Consider the following 23,146-nt stretch of genomic DNA (forward strand, 5'->3'; position numbering starts at 1 on the left):
AACCATTTCTCCAGAAGTCGGGCCTACTAACAACATGTGATGTTTGCTTTGTAGTTCTCCTCAAAAGTAACTATATTTCCCATCAGCATGAAATAACTATTTCAAAGTGCAATTTCAATGAATAAACCTTTTAAGTAAACATATATAATTCATTTTTGCCATTCTTATTGCATAGCAACACATTACTTCAGTAATGTACTGTCCTCAATACATAAGCGGCCCTCCAAACTGTATGTTGCAAATGAGTCTGTATGTGTGAAGAGCAGAGATGAATGCTACCGTACACACAGCATGCATGCAGCCAAACACACTGGAGTTAATATGGAAAATATACTAGTTGATCCAGAAGGTGAAAAACTTTGAGAGCAGCAGTGAGTTTCAGGGATCTCGAAAGCTTTAATGTCAGAGTTCCAGTTCTAGAAGTGTTTAATGAGACTAAAGACTGCAGTCGTCATGCTGAGATCTTACCCACGATGCAAAGTGCTTAACTCCTTTTGATGTTAGTAGAGCAGCTTCAGGCAGGGGGCTGTGTGGGTGCGTGAGATGCAGTTAAGAGTTTTAACCGAAGCCATTTGATCGCCACGGCACCTGAAACAACGTGCAATGAATTTAACACTTAACTCAGTGAGGAAGGGAAGGGGTGTGTGTATTTTTCACTTAACTCAGTGTGAGGGCTGATGATGCAGTTAGATCCATATTAATGCTCCTGCACTTAACCCAACGCCCACTCAAAGCAGAGAGCAGCAGAGCGTAGTGTGTGAGGATGAGGTCTACTCCCTGTAATATAGTACAGTAGATTAGTACAGGATTGGGTGTTGTCCTTCTGAACACGCCCGAGGTCACTTAGACAACATTACACACAGTGAAACAAACAATTGTGATCCATAAACAAAATAATTTACTTACATTTAAGTTTGAATCACATTGAGGAAAAGGAAATTAATATTTGACTTCCATTGCATGACTGTATTGCTGCTGATGTGGAAAAAGATTATAGAATTCTTATACAAGTACAAAAAAAACATTTAACATATTTTGTATTCTTTCCAAGTGGTGATGGGACAACATAAACGTCCCTCACCTCCCACCCACCGCGGATAAAGAAAGGCTCTAAACACAAGAACAGCCACAAGAGGTGAAAAGGGTTTCCTAACCTTTCAGTCCAGGAATCAGGTTCAACCCTACACTCACTACCTTTAACCAAATTGGCCATTCAGATGATTCCCAGTTTTTATATTATATATAGGATAGACAGATGTATCGATTAACCTCTTTATAGTATTTGTGAGAAAGGTTAAACGCTAGGGTTACTAGTGGTTCCTGGACTGCGGCGAAAAGCACCAAAGCTCTAAAACCAATATTGACATATTGGGTTTGGGGGAATAAAGTGGACATGTCCAGTGGGGACAAAATCTCTGACACTGGAAACACTTATCTCCCTCACTAACTTTAAGCACCAGCTGTCAGAGCAGCTGACAGATCACTGCACATAGCCCATCCAACTACCTCATCCCCCATACTGTTTTTATTTGTATTATTTTGCGCCTTTGCACCCCAGTATCTCTACTTGCACACCTATCATTCCAGTGTTCAATTGCTATATTGTCATTATTTCACCACTATGACCTATTTATTGCCTTACCTCATTTGCACACACTGTATATAGACCGTTTCTCTATTGTGTTATTGACTGTATGTTTGTTTATTCCATGTGTAACTGTGTTATTTGTGTCGCACTGCTTTGCTTTATCTTGGCTAGGTCGCAGTTGTAAATGAGAACTTGTTCTCAACTAGCCTACCTGGTTAAATAAAGGTGAAATTAAAAAAATTATATATTAACAGACATGGCCTGGGAGGAGGAAGGGGAGGTGGGGAGAGGAGATATGGGCGGAGGGCGTCTGTCCAGTTGGTGCTCAGGACTGTACCACCCGACTCTACCTACAGGGGGAGGAGAAGAGAGTCAGTGATACTGTGTACTGCTAAAACAAAAACACCTTTCTCCGTTCCTCTCGTGGTGTGTGTATACCCACAAAGGATTTGTTCATGGCCCGTTTGACCTCGTCAGTGCCGTCACAGTAGATTTGTTGAAAGAGTTTGTTGAGCGCTGCGTGTCCCTCCAGCTTCTCCTCCTCACTGATGTCCCCCACCACCTTGTCCCAGTTAAGGCTGGAGGCAGACGATGACGGGTACTGGTCTACACAGGAACACACACGCATTAAAAAGGTTTCAGTACCAGAAACCAGTTCTGAATTTGTTATATGTTAGTGTAAGACAGAGAGCGCAAAGGTGGAGAGAGCACGCGTGTGTGACGGAGAGGAACTGACTGGGGATGAAGTGTTTGACGTTGGGCTCCTGTCCCTCTCCCTCCAGCTTCTCCTACCTGATCCACTCTGTCTTCTGCATCTTGACCTCTACCTAAGAGAGCAGGGAGGAGGACAGAAAGAGAGCACGAGCGAGGACAGAAAGAGAGCACGAGCGAGGAGAGAAAGAGAGCACGAGCGAGGAGAGAAAGAGAGCACGAGCGAGGACAGAAAGAGAGCACGAGCGAGGACAGAAAGAGAGCACGGGCGTGGACAGAAAGAGAGCACGGGCGAGGACAGAAAGAGAGCACGGGCGAGGACAGAAAGAGAGCACGGGCGAGGACAGAAAGAGAGCACGAGCGAGGACAGAAAGAGAGCACGAGCGAGGACAGAAAGAGAGCGTGAGGAGAGATACAGAGCGCAAGGAGAGATACAGAGCGCGAGGAGAGAAAGAGAGCGCGAGGAGAGAAAGAGAGCGCAAGTGAGGAGAGAAAGAGAGCGCAAGGGAGGAGAGAAAGAGAGCGCAAGCGAGGAGAGAAAGAGAGCGCAAGCAAGGAGAGAGAGAGAGCGCAAGCAAGGAGAGAGAGAGAGCAAGCAAGGAGAGAGAGAGAGCGCAAGCAAGGAGAGAGAGAGCGCGAGGAGAGAAAGAGAGCGAAAGAACAAAGAGAAAGTGAGAGGACAAAGAGAAAGCGAGAAGACAAAGAGTGGGGAGCGAAGGGAGAGAAGAGTAGTTGGTAGTCTAAATAGGGCTCAACACAGAAGTTTAGAAGATGGTAGCTCAGACAGAGCCCGCCAGTCTCTTAGTGGTGCGATCGGCTCACCACAGACACACAGGGATATGCGGGGGCACAGCTCACACCCAGATCATCCAGACAGAGCGCTAACGAGACGTCTGTCAGATTGAGGGGCCGGAGTGTGTGTGATCAACACAGCTCAATATGCTGGTGTGTGTGGGTGAGAGCTATCATTCTGTGGATCACAGCGGCAGGAGCACACATTTTGGGACAGATCATTACATCGGAGAAGAAAGGAGACAAGAAGATGAGAGGAGAGCCGCCACCATCCACACCCACTGAGCTGCAGCGACAGGCCCCATACCAGTGGGACATGCAATCTGCTGAGTTCTCCAGTACCCCCGTCATCTTAGGTTTGTTTGTGTGTAAGTAACTGTGTGTGTGTTCAGGGACGGTCTGATAGAGTAGGGTATGCGCTGGCTTGTCGACGCAATTAAAGAACATTTCTGCTCGGCAGGGAGATGAGATTGTTCATTCATGAAGGGTGTCAGGAGTAGATGCCAGAGCATCAGAGGACACACATTCAGACAAGAGCACCGATTACAGAGCTATCAGATGAGCTCAACACTAACCCAATACGACGGACGAATCTGGGTTTGGAGAACGCTACCAGCCTCAATGCATTGTGCCAACTGTAAAGTTTGGTGGGGGGAAGAATAATGGGTTTTCATGATTCGGGCTAGTGAAGGGAAATCTTAAAAGCTACAGCATACGACATTATAGACAATTCTGTTCTTCCAAATTTGTGGCAACAATTTTGGGAAGGCCCTTTCCTGTTCCAGCATCACAATGCCACTGTGCACAAAGCGAGGTCCATAAAGAAAGGTCAATACAGAAATGGTTTTTCGAGATCGGTGTGGAAGCTGCACAGAGCCCTGACCTTAACCCCATCAAACACCTTTTGGATGAATTGGAACGCTGAATGCGAGCCAGGCCTAATCGCACATCATTGCCCGAACTCACTAATGCTAGTGGCTGAATGGAAGCAAGTCCCCGCAGTAATGTTCCAACATCTAGTGGAATGCCTTCCCAGAAGAGTGGAGGCTGTTATAGCAGGAAAAAAAAAGGGGGGGGGCACTCCATATTAATGCCCATGATTTGGAATGTCCACATACACCACATGACCAAAAGTATCTCAAATATTGGGAGACTGTGGACAGCAGTTGAACATGGGTCAGTCAATTGCAACCTCCATGGCCACCATGGATATTATTTGACCCTGCTGGTCATCTATGAACATTTGAAAACATCTTGAAAAACGATCTGTCTTTATGGCCACACATGTACTCTAAAAATGTCCACCCGGGTACAGCCAGAAGAGGCCACCCCTAGGAACCTAGTTCCTCTCCAAGTTTCTTCCTAGGTTCCTGCCTTAATGGGGAGTTTTTCCTGGCCACTGTGCTTCTGCATTGCTGGCTCTTTGGGGTTTTAGGCTGGGTCTCTCTTAAGCACTTTGAGACAACTTTGTGAGAAAGGGCTATATAAAATATATTGATTAATTGATTGATTGATGGAACCCTCAAATTTGACTTTCAATGTTCTTCATAGTACAGTACATTTGGAAATTATTCAGATCCCTTGACTTTTTCCACATTGTTACGTTATGGGCCTTATTCTAAAATGTATTAAATAGTTTTTGCTTTTCTCAATCTACACACAATACCCCATAATAACAAAGCAAAAACCTGATATTTTTTTGCTAAAAAAATAAAAACCTGAAATATGACATTTACATAAGTACTCAGACCCTTTATTAAGTACTTTCTTGAAGAACCTTTGGCAGCGATTACAGCCTGGATTCTTCTTTGGTATGACTCTACAAGTTTGGCACACCTGTATTTGGGGAGGCTCTCCCATTCAGCTCTGCAGATCCTTGCAAGCTCTGTCAGGTTGGATTGTGAGCATTGCTGCACAGCTATTTTCAGGTCTCTCCAGAGATGTTTGATTGGGTTCTGGCTGGGCCACTCAAGGACATTCAGAGACTTGTCCCAAAGCGACTCCTGCATTGTCTTGGCTGTGTGCTTAGGGTTGTTGTCCTGTTGGAAGGTGAACCTTTGCCCCAGTCTGAGGTCCTGAGAGCTCTGAAGCAGGTTTTCATCAAGGATCTCTCTGTACTTTGCTCTGGTTATCTTTCCCTCAACCCTGACTAGTCTCCCAGTCCTTCCTGCTGCAAAACATCCACACAGCATGCTACCACCATCATGCTTCACCATAGGTATGGTGCCAGGTTTCCTCCAGATGTGATGCTTGGCATCCAGGCCAAAGAGTTCAAGCTTAGTTTCATCAGACCAGAAAATCCTGTTTTTCATGGTCTGAGAGTCTTTACGTGCCTTTTGGCAAACTCCAAGTGGGTGGTCATGTGCCTTTTACTGAAGAGTGGCTTCCATCTGGCCACTCTCTACCATAAAGGCCTGATTGGTGGAGTGCTGCAGAGTTGGTTGTCCTTCTGGAAGGTTCTCCCATCTCCACAGAGGAACTCTGAAGCTCTATCAGACTGACCATCGGGTTCTTGGTCACCTCCCTGACCGAGTCCCTTCTCCCCAGGCGGCCAGCTCTAGGAAAAATCCAAACTTCTCCCATTTAAGAATGATGGAGGCCACTGCATTCTTGGGGACCTTCAATGCTGTTTTTGCTGACATGCACCATATACTGTGGGACTGTGGGAAACAGATATGTACCTTTCCAAATCATGTCTAATCAATTCAATTTACCACAGGTGGACTCCAATCAAGTTGTAGAAACATCAAGGATGATCAATGCAATCAGGATGCACCTGGGCTCAATTTAGAGTTTCATAACAAAGGGTCTGAATAATTATGTACATAAAGTATTGTTAATTATTTTTAAAACATTTGCAAAAATGCTTAAAAAACTATTTTCGCTTTGTCATTATGGCGTATTGTGTGACAATTTGGGAGCAATTTCCAAACACCTGAAGCTACCATGTTCATCTGTAAAAACAATAATTTGCAAGTATAAGCACCATGGAACTACGCAGCCGTCATACCGCTCAGGAAGGAGACACGTTCTGTCTCCTAGAGATGAACATACTTTCGTGCGAAAAGTGCAGATCAATCCCAGAACAGCAGCAAAGGACCTTGTGAAGATGCTGGAGGAAACAATTACAAAAGTATCTACATCCATAGTAAAATGAGTCCTATATCGACACAACCTGAAAGGCCGCTCAGCAAGGAAGAAGCCACTGTCCAAAACCGCCAAAAAAAGCCAGACTACGGTTTGCAACTGCACATGGGGACAAAGATCATACTTTTTGGAGAAATGTCCTCTGGTCTGATGAAACAAAAATAGAACTGTTTGGCCATAGTGACCATCGTTATATTTGGAGGAAACAGGGCTTGCAAGCCGAAGAACACCATCCCAACCGTGAAGCACGGGGGTGGCAGCATCATCTTGTGGGGGTGCTTTGCTGCAGGAGGGACTGGTGCACTTCACAAAATAGATGGCATCATGAGGCAGGAAAATTATGTGTATATATATTGAAGCAACATCTCAAGACATCAGTCAGGAAGTTAAAGCTTGTTCGCAAATGGGTCTTCCAAATGGACAATGACTCCAAGCATACTTCCAAAGTTGTGGCAAAATGGCTTAAGGACAACAAAGTCAAGGTATTAGAGTGGCCATCACAAAGCCCTGACCTCAAGCCAATAGAACATTTGTGGGCAGAACTGAAAATTATTGTGCGAGGAAGGAGACCAACAAACCTGACTCAGTTACACCAGCTCTGTCAGGAGGAATGGGCCAAAATTCACCCAACTTATTGTGGGAAGCTTGTGGAAGGCTACCCGAAATGTTTGACCCAAGTTAAACAATTTAAAGGCGATGCTACCAAATTCTAATTGAGTGTATGTAAACTTCTGACCCACTGGGAATGTGATGAAAGAAATAAAAGCTGAAATAAATCCCTCTCTACTATTATTCTGACATTTCACATTCTTAAAATAAAGTGGTGATCCTAACTGACCCAAGACAGGGTGACCAAATACTTATTTTCCACCATAATTTGCAAATAAATTCATTAAAAATCCTACAATGTGATTTTCTGGATTTTATTTCTCATTTTGTCTCTCATAGTTGAAGTGTACCTATGACGACAATTACAGGCCTCTCATATTTTTAAGTGGGAGAACTTGCACAATTGGTGGCTGACTAAATACTTTGCCCCACTGTATATTAGCATTTTCATGCTTCATGTCTGAATCACAAGGTATACATTTTTTTATTATATATTGTATAACTCAATGATGGTTTGCATATGAAGCGTAGAAATGCTAATATAGGTACCGTTGACTTGTGCCACACATTGGATTTATGCCACAAATGCTAAAAATAAACAGTGGCAACAATACCAAAATCATGGGTTGCTGTCATACCTTGTCTAATTTTGAAATTTGGGTGAACTATCCCTTTAACATTGATGGGGTGGGAGGCGGGGGTAAAAAACAAAAATGTTTAATTAAAATCGGAATAGCATCTGGTGGTCAGAACCTAGTAATATCAGGATATAGGATGGGACAAATCTAATTTCAATTACCAATTTCTCTGAAAATAATAATAAATAAACATAATAACAGATTACATGACATAGGATGAAGAAACAATACTCCATTCTACTTATTAACCATAATTTATTCACGACTAATTCAATATTTAAGTTGTGTATATTAATTACACTTGTTTAATTTGATGACTATTATTTATAGCCAAGTCGTCATCTCTATAGAGCCGCTGTCTATGCTGTCTGACAAAGTCACTATTTAATCGTTTTTCAAAGTAAATAAGGCATACTTTTATGTAGTGATGGGTGAAAAACTAAAATCGATAGTTACATACCGTATGGCTTTAAAAACAAATTCTCAATATTATTTTTGCGCTAGTTGGCTGTACCTACACCAAAGCGGCAGTATTTTTCCTCCATTTTTCCTTTTTTAATAATAAAAAAAAAGGAATAAAATGTGTTTTCAGCACTTTTACTGCCATGACTGATGAACATGTGTTTTCTCATGTCTCTCTCATCCCTCTGCAGCCGACATATGGTAAGCAATATGTTTGGAACGTCGAATCGCAATTAAAATCAGTATCGAATTGCAATATTTTTAGAATCGTGAGAATCACAATACATATCGTATCGGCAATAAGAATCGTGATAATATCGTATCGTGAGGTCCCTGCCAATTCCCAGCCCTACTTTTATGACTGCTGAATATCAACTGAATATGCAAAATGGGTCAACTTTGAGCACCTCCATCTCCTAAAGGTTTTTTTGCCTGATGACTCCAACAATTCTTCTGCTACTGTTTGCTACATACTTCAGTCTGAGACTGCCATTATTGAAGTAGTTTGTGGTGACATCAAAATGAGGGGTGTTGTACAAAACAAAGTATTCAGTGATTGGATCATTTCTAACCAATCAAAGTATCAAAGGCAATGACACATTGTCAAAATGGCGCTTTACCCACGTGTTTGTTCGGGCTCTGGCCCAACCCATTGGTTTCTGGGACGAATCACAATGGTTAGAATGTGTTTGCGTTGTAGAAATAGTCGGGGAGGTGCTCAGATCCAGACTCATTGCAGAGAATAAACTAACATCCGTGGCATAGTGTTTGGCCGGAGCAAGGAGTTTGGGTAGCCAGCAAAAATGTTTTAGCATTCAGCTTAAAAAAGTCCCGTTCTGACCACTTCTTCCATGGCCAAATATGTATGGAACCAAGGTATGGTCATTATTTGGTTCTCGCAAAATAAGAGGGGCGCACCGCCACCTTGTCGACTTGGCTGCGACACTATTTAAAGATTTCAGGGCAAATTAAACAGATATTTAGATATGATAAAGTTACTATCTTTGATTGACAATGACATTGTCGAATCATAGAAACTTTGCAATGGCAGTCAAACAAACGTCAACTGACCAAAGTTGCTAAGCTTGCTTGATAACCTTCAAATGAATTACAGAATATCTCCTATATTTTGTACAGATATCAGATCAGCTCATGAATACGAGGTATTCAAGGTATCTTAACGGGGACCAACTGTTTTAAAAATAGCCATACCTACTCTCGTACCGTTTGTTGCTCACACCTACTGAAGCTCTCAAATGGGCAACAAGTACGAGACAGCACAGAGAAGGGGGAAACGTTAGAGCGGTAATTTAGGGGTTGGGTTAAATGCAGAAGACACATTTCAGTTGAAAGTATTCAGTTGTACAACTGACTAGGTATCCTCCTTTCCCTTTTACATAAGCGATGTGTGACTGTCTGAAGAGTCACAATAACAGCTCAAAAAGGCACACGTTATTTTACAAGCTATACCAGTGATTCCCAACCAGGGCTACTACTTGGCCTATCCACGGGGGTTGTTGAGAAGATTCATGAGACCATATACCTACAGGTAAAATGCACAAGGGGGGGTACTTCTGGGGTATCCAGGCATAGAAAAATGCAGTTGGTGGAACAGTAACCAACCATACTTTAGGGCTTTTCCTTTAGGGTTTATTAACGGCATTCAGGTCGCATGGCAGCCCCTACTTTAGATTACAGCAGAGAAGAATTTAAAAAGCAACTTATCAAATAAAAACACAGTCTGGTTAGGGAGGCTGACAGGCATGGAAATGACAGGGAGGGAGGTTGTATGTTATCTATTCACAAAGACCAGATGAGTTTGGAGTGTGTGTGTTTACCCTTCCATTCTGATCAAACACTCTGGTGTGTAACTGGCTGTGCTGTCGTGACAACCCCGTGCGTTAGAATGTCTGTCATAGCCGATGAGGGAGGAGGTCAGAACTGAGATGTGAGACACTCATAAAGCACGTTTACAGGACAACTTCTGCTTCCACCGTGCTTCTACAGCTGCATTGCTTGCTGTTTGGGGTTTTAGGCTGGGTTTCTGTACAGCACTTTGAGATATCAGCTGATGTACGAAGGGCTATATAAATACATTTGATTTGGATAGATTGCCATCTGAAACAATATAGTATAGTAATATAGTACCCTGTCATTTGACGATAGTTCGGCAGCCTCTGATGCTCTTTCGGAGTGGTGCTGTTGAAGCATGCCTTCATTTCATTTGACATTTTTTTTACCCCCTTTTCGTGGTATCCAATTGGTTGACAGTCTTGTCTCATCACTGCAACTCCCATATGGACTCTGGAGAGGCGAAGGTCGAGAGCCGTGCGTCCTCCGAAACACAATCCAACCAAGCTGCACAGCTTCTTGACACAATGCCCACTTAACCCGGAAGCCAGCTGCACCAATGTGTCGGAGGAAACCCCATACACCTGGCGACCGTGTCAGCGTGCACTGCGCCCGGCCTGCCACAGGAGTCGCTAGTGTGTGATGGGACAAGGAAATCCCTACCGACCAAACCCTCCCCTAACCCGGACGATGCTGGGCCAATTGCGCACTGCCCCATGGGTCTCCTGGTCGGGGCCAGCTGAGACAGAGCCTGGACTCGAACCCAGAATCTCTAGTGGAACAGCTAGGACTGCGATGCAGTGCCCTAGACCACTGTGCCGCTTGCCTTCTTTCATGCAGCGATCCAGAGCAGTTCTTCCACTGTCGGAAGAAATGGTAATGCATGTCAATTTCATGCAAAAAAAGGTTGCCTCTCGACCACAACCACAACGGAAGCACAATCATGGCTCCAGATCGCAGGTGGAGGACATCTCTGAGAGGTCGCTGTTACGCTCGAATTCGACCCAAAACCAACCAAGGAAGTCTGCTGCAGTGTTGAGAGCGACTGTACGAAACCAATTGGTACATCAATCATGCCAGCCCGTTCTTCATTTCTATTCAGTTCGACTCGTTATTAATTCAGTGTCTGAATTGTGCGTCGGGGAAAGTAAACAAACATTTGGAGTGAAAGGAACCCAATGCACCCTGATAAACAGTGAGCCCTGCAGCTAGTCGGACTTCTGCACAGCCATGGGACTGAAGAGAAGTTAGTTGGAGACAGGTCTGTTTTTCTGTACTTCTTCCTTCTCATACCAGAATACTGATCTACTAAAATTAAGTCAGACAAGCATCAAATAATCTCAGCATCAGCATCTCTCTTGCTCTCTTTTTCACACAACGCACACAATTCACCTGTTCAGAAATCAGCCAGTCTCTAAGTGTGCCTATCGGAAAGGAATGCACCCATCAACTGATGTGTCTCCCTGTGTGTCTCCCTGTGTTGTATGTGTGTCTCCCTGTGTTGTGTGTGTCTCCCTGTGTGTCTCCCGGTGTTGTGTGTGTGTCTCCCTGTGTGTCTCCCTGTGTTGTGTGTGTGTGTCTCCCTGTATTGTGTGTGTGTGTCTCCCTGTGTGTCTCCCTGTATTGTGTGTGTGTGTCTCCCTGTGTGTCTCCCTGTATTGTGTGTGTGTGTCTCCCTGTGTTGTGTGTGTGTGTGTCTCCCTATGTGTCTCCCTGTGTTGTGTGTGTGTCACCCGGTGTTGTGTGTGTGTGTGTGTGTCTCCCTGTGTTGTGTGTGTGTGTGTGTCTCTGTGTTGTGTGTGTCTCCCTGTGTGTCTCCCTGTGTTGTGTGTGTGTCACCCGGTGTTGTGTGTGTGTCTCCCTGTGTTGTGTGTGTGTGTCCCTGTGTGTGTCTCTCCCTGTGTCCCTGTGTGCGTGTGTCTCCCTGTGTGCGTGTCTCCCTGTGTGGGTGTGTCTCCCTGTGTGCGTGTGTCTCCCTGTGTGCGTGTGTCTCCCTGTGTGCGTGTGTCTCCCTGTGTGCGTGTGTCTCCCTGTGTGCGTGTGTCCCTGTGTGTGTGTCTCTCTCCCTGTGTCCATGTCTCACCCTGCGTCCCTGTGTGTGTGTGTCCCCGTGTGTGTGTGCCACCGTGTGTGTGTGTGTGTGTCCCTGTGTGTGTGTGTGTCCCCGTGTGTGTGTCCCTGTGTGCGTGCGTGTGTCTCCCTGTGTGCGTGCGTGTGTCTCCCTGTGTGCGTGTGTCTCCCTGTGTGTGTGTCCCTGTGTGCGTGTGTGTCCCTGTGTGTGTCCGTGTGTGTCTCTCCCTGTGTCCATGTCTCACCCTGCGTCCCTGTGTGTGTGTGTGTGTCCCCGTGTGTGTGTCCCCGTGTGTGTGTCTCCGTCTACCTGTGTGTGTGTGTGTCTCCCTGTGTGTGTGTGTCTTCCTGTGTGTGTGTCCCTGTGTGTGTCTCCGTCTCCCTGTGTGTGTGTGTGTGTGTGTGTGTGTGTGTGTGTGTGTGCGCGCGTGTGCCTCCCTGTGTATGCGTGTCTCCCTGTGTGTGTGTGTCTCTCCCTGTGTTTGTGTGTCCGTCTACCTGTGTGTGTGTGTGTGTCTCTCCGTCTACCTGTATGTGTGTGTCCGTGTGTGTCTCAGTCTCCCTGTGTGTGTGTGTTCCTGTGTGTGTGTGTGTTCCTGTGTGTGTGTCCCTGTGTGTGTGTGTGTGTGTGTGTGTGTCCCTGTGTGTGTGTGTGTCCGTCCCTGTGTGTGTGTCCCTGTGTGTGTGTGTCTCCCAGTGGGTCTCCGTCTCCCTGTGTGTGTGTGTGTGTGTGTGTGTGTCTGCCTGTGTGTGTGTCTCTCCCTGTGTGTGTGTGTCTCTCCCTGTGTGTGTGTGTCTCTCCCTGTGTGTGTGTGTGTCTCCGTCTACCTGTGCACCTGTGTCTGCTGTCGCCATGGTGAACTGTGAGTGAGTGTTTGTGGGGAGGAAAGAGGTGCTACATCCTCTCTCTAGGGGGGAAACTAGTTTTGGCATTGGCTGGCAGGAACTCAGGAATAACTTGACACTTCTCTACCTCACTTTCTAATCCATTTCTTCTTTCTGTCCCTCCATCTTTTCCCCTCTCTGCTGAGCTATGAGGCTGCATGTCTATCTGTCCTCCAAATCATCTCCCCCTTCACTCTCTGTCATCCTCCCCCCCGTTGTGCCGTGTGTGTGGCATGTCCCACTATCTCGTTAGCAGACTGAGCAACATCTCATGCCCTGAGCGAGCCCCGACAGCCTACACCTATCCACAGATTCCCAAAGCACACTCGATGGGTTCTCTCTCTCTCTCTCTCTCTCCCCCTCCCTCCCCCACTCTCCCTCCCTCTCTCTCACCCCCTCTCTCTCACCCCCTCTCTCTCTCTCTCCCTCCCTCTCCCCCTCCCTCTCTCTCTCTCCCCCCCTCTCTCTCTCCCTCTCTCTCACCCTCTCCCTCCCTCTCTCCCTCCCTCTCTCTCTCTCCCTCTCTCTCTCTCCCTCTCACTCTCTCCCACTCTCTCCCTCCCTCCCTCCCTCCCCCACTCTCCCTCACCCTCCCTCTCTCTCTCCCTCCCTCTCCCCCTCTCTCTCCCCCTCCCCCTCTCTCTCCCCCTCACCCTCCCTCTCTCCCCCTCCCTCTCTCTCTCTCCCCTCACCCTCCCTCTCTCCCCCTCCCTCTCCCCCTCTCTCTCTCCCCCTCCCTCTCACTCCCTCACTCCCTCTCACTCACTCTCCCTCCCTCCCACCCTCCCTCTCACCCTCTCTCTCACCCTCTCACCCTCCCTCTCTCCCTCCCTCTCTCTCACCCTCCCTCCCTCTCTCTCCCTCCTTCCCACCCTCCCTCTCTCTCTCCCTCTCCCTCCCTCCCCCTCCCTCCCTCCCTCCCTCCCCTCCCTCTCTCTCTCACACCCTCTCTCACCCTCCCTCTCACCCTCCCTCCCACCCTCCCTCCCTCCCTCTCACCCTCCCTCCCTCTCCCCCTCCCTCTCTCTCCCCCTCCCTCTCTCTCTCCCTCCCTCCCTCTTACTCCCTCACTCCCTCTCACTCACTCTCCCTCACCCTCCCACCCTCTCACCCTCCCTCTCCCTCCCTCTCTCTCCCTCCCTCTCTCTCACCCTCCCCTCCCTCTCTCTCTCCCACATCTCTCCCCCCTCTCTCTCTCTCCCTCCCCCTCTCTCTCCCCCTCTCTCTCTCCCCCTCCCCCTCTCTCAATCACCCTCCCTCCCACCTCCCTCTCACCCTCCCTCTCACCCTCCCTCTCACCCTCCTCCTCTCTCTCTCACCCTCCCTCTCTCCCTCCCTCTCTCTCTCTCCCTCCTCTCCCTCTCCCACCCTCCCTCTCCCACCCTCCCTCTCTCTCTCTCCCTCTCTCACCCTCCCTCTCTCTCTCACCCTCCCTCTCTCTCTCACCCTCCCTCCCTCTCACCCTCCCTCCCTCCCTCTCACCCTCCCTCTCCCTCTCTCACCCTCCCTCCCTCCCTCTCACCCTCCCTCCCTCTCACCCTCTCACCCTCCCTCCCACCCTCCCTCTCCCCCTCCCTCTCTCTCTCACCCCTCTCTCACCTCCCTCTCTCTCTCGCTCTCACCCTCCCTCTCTCTCTCTCACCCCTCCCCCCCTCTCTCTCTCACCCTCCTCTCTCTCTCTCTCTCTCTCTCTCTCTCACTCCCTCTCTCTCTCTCACCCTCTCTCTCTCTCTCACCCTCCCTCTCTCTCCTCACCCACCCTCCCTCCCTCTCACCCTCCCCCCACCCTCTCACCCTCCCTCCCACCCTCTCACCCTCCCTCCCACCCTCTCGCCCTCCCTCCCACCCTCTCGCCCTCCCCCCACCCTCTCACCCTCCCTCCCTCCCTCTCTCTCCCCCTCCCCTCTCTCTCTCTCCCTCCCTCCCTCTCACTCCCTCACTCCCTCTCCCTCCCTCCCACCCTCTCACCCTCCCTCTCTCTCTCTCTCACCCTCCCTCCCTCTCTCCCCTCCCTCTCTCTCTCCCTCACTCTCTCCCCCCTCTCTCTCTCCTCCCCCTCTCTCTCTCCCCCCTCTCTCTCCCCCCTCCCTCCCTCTCTCCCTCCCTCTCACCCTCCCTCTCTCCCACCCACCTCTCTCTCTCTCACCCTCCCTCTCTCTCTCCCCCTCTCCACCCTCCCTCTCTCTCTCTCACCCTCCCTCCCTCCCTCCCTCTCACCCTCCCTCCCTCCCTCTCACCCTCCCCTCCCTCCCCCTCCCTCTCTCTCTCTCACCCTCCCTCCCTCTCACCCTCCCTCCCTCTCTCTCTCTCACCCTCCCTCTCACCCTCCCTCACTCCCTCTCACCCTCCCTCTCTCTCTCACCCTCCCTCCCTCTCACCCTCCCTCCCTCTCACCCTCCCTCCCTCTCACCCTCCCTCCCCCTCCCTCTCACCCTCTCACCCTCCCTCTCCCCTCACTCTCCTCACCCTCCCTCTCTCTCTCTCTCACCCTCCCTCTCTCCTCTCACCCTCCCCTCCCTCCCTCTCACCCTCCCTCCCTCTCTCCCTCTCACCCTCCCTCTCTCTCTCTCTCTCTCTCTCACCCTCCCTCTCTCTCTCGCCTCTCACCCTCCCCTCTCTCTCTCCTCTCTCACCCTCCCTCTCTCTCGCTCTCACCCTCCCTCTCTCTCTCACCCTCCCTCCCTCTCACCTCCCTCCCTCTCTCCCTCTCACCCTCCCTCCCTCTCTCTCTCACCCTCCCTCTCCCTCTCTCTCCACCCTCCCTCTCTCTCCACCCTCCCTCTCTCTCTCACCCTCCCACTCTCTCTCACCCTCCCACTCCTCTCACCCTCCTCTCTCTCTCACCCTCCCCTCTCTCTCTCACCCTCCCTCTCTCTCTCTCACCCTCCCTCTCTCTCTCTCCCTCCCTCTCTCTCCTCACCCTCCCTCTCTCTCTCACCCTCCTCTCTCTCTCACCCTCCCTCCCTCTCTCTCACCCCCTCTCTCTCTCACCCTCCCTCTCTCCCTCAACCCTCCCTCACTCTCTCCCCCCCTCGCCCCCCTCTCTCTCTCCCCCTCGACCCCCCCTCCTCTCTCACCCTCCCTCTCTCTCTCACCCTCCCTCCCTCCCTCCCTCTCACCCTCCTCTCCCTCTCACCCTCCCTCTCACCCTCCCTCCCACCCTCCCTCCACACCCACTCCTCCCTCCCTCTCACCCTCCCTCCCTCTCACCCTCCTCCCTCCCTCTCACCCTCCCTCTCTCTCTCCCTCTCTCCCCCTCCCTCCTCTCTCTCTCTCTCTCTCCCTCTCACCCTCCCTCTCCCTCCCTCCCTCTCTCTCTCTCTCCCACCCTCCCTCACCCTCCCTCCCTCTCTCTCTCTCTCCCACCCTCCCTCACCCTCCCTCTCCATCTCTCTCTCACCCTCCCTCTCTCTCTCTCTCACCCTCTCTCTCTCTCTCTCCCTCCCTCCCTCTCTCTCCCCCTCCCTCTCTCCCCCTCCCCTCTCTCTCTCCCCTCCCTCTCACCCACCCTCTCACCCACCCTCCCTCCCACCCTCCCTCTCACCCTCCCTCCCTCTCTCCCCCTCCCCCTCCCTCTCTCACACACTCACTCTCCCTCCCTCTCACCCTCCCTCCCTCTCACCCTCCCTCTCTCTCTCTCCCTCTCTCTCTCTCTCACTCTCTCACCCGCCTCCCTCTCTCTCACCCTCCCTCCTCTCTCTCCCCCTCTCTCTCCCCCCCTCTCTCTCTCCCTCTCTCTCTCCCTCCCTCTCTCTCCCCCTCTCTCTCTCTCTCTCTCTCTCACCCTCCCACCCTCCCTCCCTCTCTCTCACCCTCTCACCCACCCTCCCTCTCACCCTCCCTTCCTCTCACCCTCCCTCTCCCTCTCACCCTCCCTCTCACCCACCCTCTCACCCCTCCCTCTCTCTCCACCCTCCCTCCCACCCTCCCTCTCACCCACCCTCCCTCCCTCTCACCCTCCCTCTCTCTCTCACCCTCCCTCTCTCTCTCTCTCACCCTCACCCTCCCACCCTCCCTCCCTCTCACCCTCTCACCCACCTCCCTCTCACCCTCCCTTCCTCTCACCCTCTCACCCTCCCTCTCACCCTCCCTCTCACCCTCCCTCTCCCCTCTCACCCTCCCTCCCACCCTCCCTCTCACCCACCCTCCCTCCCTCTCACCCTCCCTCTCTCTCTCACCCTCCCTCTCTCTCTCTCTCACCCTCCCTCTCTCTCTCACGCTCTCACCCTCCCTCTCTCTCCCTCTCTCACCCTCCCTCTCTCTCTCTCTCTCTCTCGCTCTCACCCTCCCTCTCACCCTCCCTCCCTCTCTCTCGCACCCTCCCTCTCTCTCTCCCTCTCTCACCCTCCCTCTCTCTCTCTCTCTCTCTCTCACCCTCCCCCTCTCTCTCTCTCTCCCTCTCTCACCCTCCCTCTCTCTCTCTCCCTCTCTCACCCTCCCTCTCTCTCTCTCTCTCTCTCTCTCTCTCTCACCCTCCCTCCCTCCCTCTCTCTCTCACCCTCCCTCTCTCTCCCACCCTCCCTCTCACCCTCTCTCCCTCTCACCCCTCCCTCTCACCCTCCCTCTCTCTCTCACCCTCCCTCACCCTCCCTCCTCTCTCTCTCACCCTCCCTCTCTCTCTCACCCTCCCTCTCTCTCTCGCTCTCCCTCTCTCACCCTCCCTCTCTCTCTCTCACCCTCCCTCTCTCTCACCCTCCCTCTCTCTCACCCTTCCTCTCTCTCTCACCCTCCCTCTCCCTCCCTCCCTCTCTCTCTCTCTCACCCTCCCTCTCTCTCTCACCCTCCCTCTCTCTCACCCTTCCTCTCTCTCTCTCACCCTCCCTCTCCCTCCCTCCCTCTCTCTCTCTCTCACCCTCCCTCTCTCTCTCACCCTCCCTCTCTCTCTCACCCTCCCTCTCTCTCTCTCGCTCTCCCTCCCTCACCCTCCCTCTCTCTCTCACCCTCCCTCTCTCTCGCTCTCCCACCCTCCCTCTCTCTCTCTCTCTCTCACCCTCCCTCTCTCTCTCACCCTCCCTCTCTCTCACCCTCCCTCCCTCTCTCTCCCTCCCTCTCTCTCTCACCCTCCCTCTCTCTCTCACCCTCCCTCTCTCTCCCTCTCTCTCTCACCCTCTCTCTCTCACCCTCCCTCCCTCTCTCACCCTCCCTCCCTCTCTCACCCTCCCTCCCTCCCTCTCTCACCCTCCCTCCCTCTCTCACCCTCCCTCTCTCACCCTCCCTCCCTCACACCCTCCCTCCCTCTCTCACCCTCCCTCCCTCTCTCTCTCACCCTCCCTCTCACCCTCCCTCCCTCTCTCGCTCACCCTCTCACCCTCCCTCCCTCTCTCGCTCACCCTCTCACCCTCTCTCTCTCTCCCTCCCTCTCTCTCTCACCCTCCCTCTCACCCTCCCTCCCTCTCTCACCCTCCCTCCCTCTCTCTCTCACCCTCCCTCCCTCTCACCCTCCCTCCCACCCTCCCTCCCCTCTCACCCTCCCTCCCACCCTCCCTCCCCTCTCACCCTCCCTCCCCTCTCACCCTCCCTCCCCCTCCCCTCTCACCCTCCCTCCCCTCTCACCCTCCCTCTCTCTCTCTCTCTCCCACCCAAACCCTTTTAGACATGTACACGCACAAACACAGGATCAAATTCTCACAAACTCATTAGATCCGTTTCAAGCTAGTCATACACTCATTGAAACCTTTTCAAGCGTTCCATTTATCGTCGATACAATATATCTATATTCATTTTGACATTCAGAAGGACAGTTCAACAGAATACAGCAGAGAGCCATGGAGAGATGCCTACATCCTCATTAGCCTACACCAGGGCTCTCCAACCCCAGTTGTAACTAACCTGGTTCAGCTTATCAACCAGCTAATTATTAGAATTGGGTGCGCTAGATTATGGTTGGAGAAAAACCTACAGGGCGGTACTAGGAGCAGGGTTTGGCAGCAGGTAGTCTAGCATTAAGAGCTGACTAAGTGAAAAATCTGTCAATGTGCCCTTGAGCAAAAGCACTTAACACTAATTGCTCCTGTAAATTGCTGTGGATAAGAGTTTCTGCCAAATTACTCAAATGTAAAAATGTGAGACCCCTGGTCTACACTATATTAGTGTACACTAACAAGTGTCCTTCCCAGTCATTAATGTCCATAATTACCAACAACTTCAGAGCTTGTTAATCCTCACAGGGAAGCTCTCTGGTGTGTACAGGTCTGTATTAAAGAGTTCTACTAATGGTTAATTACCACATTTCAGTGTGGTTATTCGCTGGTAACCTGCTGTGTGTTAAATCACATCGCTATGGGTCCCTTATAAAGACTGAGCGCTGCAATGTTATGCCATTTTTGAGGCAGATGGTAGTTCTGATAGGCTGAGTGGTTTGACGTGTGTGTTACCTTTGTGGAGAGGACCTTGAAGGTGCTGTGTTGGGGGACAATGGAATGCAGCAGCCTCATGTTCAAGCTGAAGTCATCCCCTGAAGGAAGCTTCACCACAGCCGACAACTAAAGAGAGAGATACACACAATTATAAAACACACACCTCTTTTTATAGTGGGGTGGGGGTCGAGGACCGTTTCGTCAAATTCACCCTGAGGGGTTTAGTGCTGGTCTAAAATCAGTTGGGCTTTCTTTCTTGGATTGGGGATTTAGACTTAGATCTAGGAACAGTTTACCCTCCCTGAGTTTACAGGAACCCCTGAGGGCCTAGCTGTGGGAGTGAGTGAGCGTGTATGTATGAAGGCACATGTGCCCATAGCAGTGCCTCTGGAGGAAAAGCCCCTAGCCATCTTATTACCCATAATAACACCTCCCCTACTGTTCTCACAACCACAGAAAGAGAGAGTGGGAAAGGGCAGAGAGAAGGGAGGGGTGCGAGATGTGGAATTGGAATCAGGCCCCTCTCTGTGTGTTTCAGAGGGAGCGCTGCTCTACTGTAACGGGACCTCAGGGGACACAACAACCCTCTATTTTACTGCTGTACAGCTGTGTACGCACACGAGCCCTACTCAGCCTCTGGGCGAATGACTCCCCTCCGAATGACTCCCCTGAAATCTTTCATTTCAGATCCAGAACATCCATTACTCCTCATCTCCATCTCATTTAAACCCAAATCATTCATTTACAGCACAGATACAACACTATGCCCATACTTCAAATTGATTCAATGTTATCTACACCACCGCCGCAAACAGACTAATTTTAACGTCAATAAGATGAGAAATAAAGACATGCTAGGGACAGCTTCCTCCTCAGCAACTATACAGGGCTACTAATACTCTGGCAGCTTGGAACTGTACTTCTCTCCTCAAGAGCCCATTACACTGATGTGTGTGTGCGTGTATATTAACTCAAAAAAAGAAACCTCCTCTCACTGTCAACTGCGTTTATTTTCAGCAAACTTAACATGTGTAAATATTTGTATGACCATAACAAGATTCAACAACTGAGACATAAACTGACCAAGTTCCACAGACATGTGACTAACAGAAATGAAATAATGTGTCCCTGAGCAAAGGAGGGGTGGTCAAAATCAAAAGTAAGTGTCAGTATCTGGTGTGGCCACCAGCTGCATTAAGTACTGCAGTGCATCTCCTCCTCATGGACAGCACCAGATATGCAAGACCCGCAGGTGTGAAGTTCGGATGTACCAATCCTGTGCAGGTGTTGATACACGTGGTCTGCCACTGCGAGAACGATCAGCTGTCCGTCCTGTCTCTCTGTAGCGCTATCTTAGGCTTCTCAGTACGGACATTGCAATTTATTGCCCTGGCCACATCTGCAGTCCTCATGCCTCCATGCAGCATGTCTAAGGCACGTTCACGCAGATGAGCAGGGACCCTGGGCATCTTTCTTTTGGTTTTTCAGAGTCAGTAGAAAGGTCTCTTTAGTGTCCTACATTTTCATAACTCTGACCTTAATTTCCTACCGTCTGTAAGCTGTTAGTGTCTTAAGGAGAGGTATATCTATAATTCCATGTGTATAACTTGTATTTTCATCTACATTTATGATGAGTATTTCTGTTGAATCGATGTGGCTATGCAAAATCACTGGATGTTTTTGGAACTAGTGAATGTAACGCGCCAATGTAAACTCAGATTTTTTTATATAAATATGAACTTTATCAAACAAAACATACACGTATTGTTTAACATGAAGTCCTATGAGTTTCATCTGATGAAGATAATCAAAGGTTAGTGATGAAGTTTTATCTCTATTTGTGCTTTTTGTGACTCCTCTCTTTGGCTGGAAAAATGGCTGTGTTTTTCTGTGGCTTGGTGGTGACCTAACATGATAGTTTGTGGTGCTTTCGCTGTAAAGCCTATTTGAAATCGGACACTGTGGTGGGATTAACAACAAGATTACCTTTAAAACGGTATGAGATACATGTATGTTTGAGGAATTTTAATTATGAGATTTCAGTTGTTTTGAATTTGGCGCCCTGCACTTTCACTGGCTGTTGTCATATCGATCCCGTTAATGGGATTGCAGCCATAAGAAGTTTTAACCTGTCTAGGAACGTTCCGCTTGCGGAACCCCTCGCCAACAGCCAATGAAATTGCAGGTTGCCAAATTCAATCAACAGAAATCTCATAATTCAAAATTCTCAAACATACAAGTATTAGACACCATTTTAAAGATAAAATTCTCGTTAATCCAACCACAGTGCCCGATTTCAAAAAAAGCTTTTCGGCGAAAGCAGAACATATCATTATGTTAGGTCAGCAACTAGTCACAGAAAACCATACAGCGATTTTCCAACCACTCCCAGGACAACATGTTACACAATACTTGTATGTTTTGTTCGGTCAAGTTCATATTTATATCCAAAAACCTCAGTTTACATTTGGCTTTGCCTCCAAAACATCCCGTGAATTTGCACAGAGCGACATCAATTCACAGAAATGCTCATAATAAACATTGATAAAAGATACAAGTGTTATTCACAGAATTAAAGATATACTTCTCCTTAATGCAACCGCTGTAACAGATTTCAAAAAAGCAAACCATGCAATAATCTGAGTACGGCGCTCAGAGACCAACACAACCCAAAAAGATATCCGCCATGTTGGAGTCAACAGAAGTCAGAAATAGCATTATAAATATTCACTTACCTTTGATGATCTTCATCAGAATGCACTCCCAGGAATCACAGTTCCACAATAAATGTTTGATTTGCTCCATAAAGTCCATAATTTATATCCAAATAAGACCTTTTGGTTTGCGCGTTCAGTACACAATCTAAACTCAAGATGCGCGGGCAGGTCCAGGCAAAAGTTCAGACGAAAAGTCATGTGAAATGCGCGTGACCAGGAAATGGCTTTCTGCCAGTAACCTGACTCATTCAGCTCTTATTCAGCCCCACAACACAGTAGAAGCCTCATTCAAGTTTCTAAAGACGGTTGACATCTAGTGGAAGCCCAACTTCAACCATATCCCACTGTGAATTCAATAGGGGCTGGGTTGAAAATCGACCAACCTCAGATTTCTCACTTCCTGTTTGGATTTCTTCTCAGGTTTTTGCCTGCCATATGAGTTATTTTATACTCACAGACATCATTCAAACAGTTTTAGAAACTTCAGAGTGTTTTCTATCCAATACTAATAATAATATGCATATATTAGCAACTGGTACTGAGGAGCAGGCCGTTTACTCTGGCTACTCAATACTGTCCCTGCAGCCATAAAACGTTAACGACCATTCCACAGGTGCAAGTTCATTAATTGTTTATGGGTCATTGAACAAGCATGGGAAACAGTGTTTTAACCCTTTACAAAGAAGATCTGAAGTTTGGGAGTTTTACGAATTATCTTTGAAACCAGGGTCCTGAAAAAAGGGACGTTTCTCTTTTTGCTGAGTTTATCTGACACAATTCTGTGTGTGTCCCGTGCTTGTTTATATTTGTGTGTGACTATGTGTGTGTGTACCTGTCTGTTGTCAAAATTGACGATAACACCATCCTTGGGAGCATTTTTCACCATGATGGTGACGATGACCTGGGAGTCTATCTGGTACCAGTCGTGTCTGAGGAAGTACACACACACACTTAGTACAGGTTGGCCCTGAAGTGTAAGATCAAGTTATCCTACCTTCCTGCATATATAATGAGTCACAAATGGCCCCTATTCCCTATGTAGTGCACTACTTTTGACCAGGCACCATAGGGCTCTGGCCAAAACTACAATCACGTATATCCTACCAACGGGACATTAAAAACTGTAATATCTTATGTTTCACCGAGACATGGCTGAACGACAACATGAATAACATACAGCTGGTGGGTTAAACACTGTATCGGCAGGATAGAACAGCAGCCTCTGGTAAGACAAGGGGTGGCGAGCTATGTATATTTGTAAACAACAGCTGGTCCACGATATCTAAGGAAGTCTCGAGACATCTCATGATAAGCTGTAGA

The 23,146-nt window shown here is 49.1% G+C and overlaps 1 long non-coding RNA gene across 3 annotated transcripts in view; it reads right to left on the reverse strand.

Annotated features, from left to right (window-relative positions):
• Positions 1-23,146, reverse strand: part of LOC110530638 (uncharacterized) — a 39,462-nt gene that overhangs the window by 4,903 nt on the left and 11,413 nt on the right. For all 3 annotated transcript variants that reach the window (XR_016482645.1, XR_016482644.1, XR_016482643.1), the window contains exons 7-10: positions 19,128-19,235; positions 2,325-2,415; positions 2,031-2,194; positions 469-1,938 (exon numbers count right to left, since the gene is read on the reverse strand). This is a non-coding gene — a long non-coding RNA (uncharacterized LOC110530638). The remainder of the gene's footprint in view (positions 1-468; positions 1,939-2,030; positions 2,195-2,324; positions 2,416-19,127; positions 19,236-23,146) is intronic.

Source organism: Oncorhynchus mykiss, chromosome 8 (assembly GCF_057628025.1).
Source record: "Oncorhynchus mykiss isolate SJ-2025 chromosome 8, ASM5762802v1, whole genome shotgun sequence".
NCBI lineage: Eukaryota > Metazoa > Chordata > Actinopteri > Salmoniformes > Salmonidae > Oncorhynchus > Oncorhynchus mykiss.